This window comes from Apium graveolens, chromosome 5, assembly GCF_009905375.1.
Source record: "Apium graveolens cultivar Ventura chromosome 5, ASM990537v1, whole genome shotgun sequence".
NCBI lineage: Eukaryota > Viridiplantae > Streptophyta > Magnoliopsida > Apiales > Apiaceae > Apium > Apium graveolens.
In genome coordinates this window covers 279637778-279640888 of record NC_133651.1, presented here as the reverse complement: position 1 = coordinate 279640888, position 3111 = coordinate 279637778, and the positions used below count along the sequence as shown (strand labels likewise).

The window sequence follows — 3111 nt, the reverse complement described above, 5'->3', positions numbered from 1 at the left end:
TTGGAGTTTATCAGTTTCGTGTTATCTGATTAGTGTCATCACCATCACATGCTAAGGTTAAGAACAATAAGGCTATTGAATGAAGTAGTAATGAAGTTAGAATCCCATGTTTGTCATATATAGTAATTCAAACTCAATTCTCTTAGTTAATGTTATTTAGTATAATCTCTTAGTTTAATCAAAACCCAATTTGTTATCTGTCTTAGCATTGAGCGATAACCATACATTGTTGCATAGGTGCATAAATTGAACTTAACCTAAACCAGTCTCTGTGGGAACGAATCTGATTTATATCTTATACTACTTGCGAACGCGTATACTTGCGTGTATTTTAGCGCGTATTTTCGCCCTAACAAGTTTTTGGCGCCGCTGCCGGGGACTCTGTGTTAATTTTTAATTTATGTGCTTGTCATTAGTGGTCGTTAAAGTTCACTGACTCAGATTCTTTTACTTTCACGGTTTATTTGGTTGTGTTTCAGGTACTTATTACAATGGGAGATCCAGCAGCACGAATGAAAGCCTTGATGGATTTTTCTCAACCCAAGATCAATGACATTCAATCTAACATTATCCGGCCAGCTATCACATCTAATACCTTTGAGATCAGGCCTGGCATAATTCAATGGGTACAGACTTCAGTCCAGTTTGGGGGTTCTCTAATGGAAGATCCCAATACACACATTAGGGATTTCATAGAGATCTACAACACCTTCAGGTTCAATGGTATTTCTGAAGATGCTGTGAAGCTGAGACTGTTCCCATTCTCTCTGAGGGACAAGGCTAAGAGCTGGTTACACTCTCTACCAGCTGGTTCGATTACTACTTGGGAAGATCTTGCTCAGAAGGTTCTTACTAAATTATTTCCTATGGCGAAGACAGCTGCAATCAGGAATGCTCTTACTCAATTTGCGCAGCAATCAGGAGAATCTTTATATGAAGCTTGGGAGCGCTACAAGGAGATGCTTAGGAAGTGTCCTCAACATGGAATGCCTGATTGGATAATCATCAATTATTTTTACAATGGGTTGGGAGCACAGTCCAGACCCATGCTCGATGCAGCAGCAGGTGGAGCATTATGGGCAAAGAGCTATGAGGAAGCTTATGATCTAATTGAACTGATGGCTGCTAATGAATATCAGTATCCAGCCCAAAGATTGCCACAGAGCAAGGTAGCAAGAGTTCTTGAAGTGGATACAGCTACAACTATCACTGCTCAACTAAATGTGTTGTCTATGAAGATCGATTCTCTGGATAACTATGGTGTTAAACAGATAATTAGTGTTTGTGAGCTATGTGCAGGTCCGCATGCGATGGAGCAATGTGCTATATCTAGTGACTCAGCTCAGTTTGTGAGCAACTTTCAGAGATCGCAGCAGCCAGTTTCTGCCACTTATTATCCTGACAACTAGAATCGTCCTAACTTCAGCTGGAGCAACAATCAGAATGCGATGTAACAGCCGTTACAACAGTTTGGAAATAAGCTATTCAACCCTCCTGGTTTTCAGCAACAAATTGCACCAAAACAACAACTCCAAATTCAACAACAAAATCATGATGCAGGTCTATCTTCGAATGAAAAATCTGAATTGTAGGAGTTGCGGCTTATGTGTAAAAACCAGGCTCTTATATGCCAAAGCCAGGCTATTTCTATCAAGATTCTGGAGAACCAAATAGGGCAAATTGCTAATTCCTTATTGAATCGGCCACCAGGAACGCTTCATAGTGATACAGAAACAAATCCAGGCAAGAGGGAAGTTGAAGAACAGGTGAACGCCATCACCTTAAGGTCTGGAAAGGTCGCAAGCCCCAAAATTCAGCAAGATGAAGAGCCTGAAAAATCTCAAGTTTCAGAAAATGCAGTTGTGGCTGAAGAAGAAGTGTAGAAGGAAGCAGAGGTGGAACCAAGGAAGACTACTGTGGAACACACTCCTCCTGAGGGTAATACAGAGGAGAAATAAATCTATCCTCCACCTCCTTTTCCTAAGAGGTTGCAGAAGAAAAAGCTGGATAAGCAGTTTGAGAAGTTTTTGGAGGTGTTCAAGAAACTTCATATCAACATATCTTTCGCTGAAACTCTTGAATAGATGCATAGCTAGGCGAGGTTTATGAAAGGTATTCTCTCTCGAAAAGTGAAGCTCGATGACTTAGAGACCGTTGCTCTAATGGAGGAATGCAGTGCAGTGCTGTGCTGCAACAGAAGTTGCCTCCGAAGCTTAAAGATCCTGGAAGCTTCACTATTCCTTGCACCATCGGAAATTTGTCATTCAATAAGTGTTTATATGATTTAGGAGCTAGCATCAATCTGATGCCCTTATCTATCTTCAAGAAGCTTGGTCTGCCTGATCTGAAACCAACATACATGTCATTGCAACTAGCTGAATGTTCCATAGCTTATCCACGAGGTATATGAAAGGAATATGTCCTAAGTCCAATCATGAATTAGCATTTAGGAATAACTTCCTGTGTAATCTGTTTTGATTTTATTGATATTAATAAAAGACTTGTTTTGTTTTTATTACGGGCTCTATCTATTTAAGTGTTTAAATAAGATATATCATAGTTTAGAGTAAAGCTTTTTATGGATTATGATGAGATCATAATAGTGAGACCTAAAAGATGATAACTCTAAACTTAAATAGTTCCTGGTCGTAGGATTACTAACTGGTAATTAATAATCCGCAGAGATCGGTACATACTATGCTTGCTTCATTATGAAGGATGTCTGTTCTCATAGACATTTGTATGGTGACACTATAGCTAGTATGTAGGTGCTTATTATAGAATAAGTTCACTGAACATGACTTGCACAGCTGAACAACTGATGGAATTCACTCACGTATCAGCAGTTGTTCACATAGTGATAGTTGTACAAGTATCCTTAGACTTGAGGTCATCATAGTCATCTTGTGTACACTGAACTATGCTTTGGTTTAGTTCATAGTCTCCAGGGACAATTATTAGGGCTCTACTGGGTATATGAATTTGTACACGAAGATAGTATCTACCCCTTCCAGTGAAGGAAGCGAATGTTCAAGGCTGATCCACTTATGCTAGTTCAGGAATCTCTGGCCAGAGTGAATAAAATTAGAAAGGAGTTTCTAATTTGCATAG

At 39.5% G+C, this 3111-nt stretch overlaps 1 non-coding gene across 1 annotated transcript; it reads right to left on the bottom strand.

The window, feature by feature from the left end:
* Window positions 1-881: 881 nt before the first annotated feature.
* LOC141663205 (small nucleolar RNA R71) lies at window positions 882-988 on the bottom strand. The gene has a single exon (XR_012551286.1). It is a non-coding gene; the product is annotated as a small nucleolar RNA R71 (small nucleolar RNA).
* Between the last annotated feature and the right edge of the window lie 2123 nt (window positions 989-3111).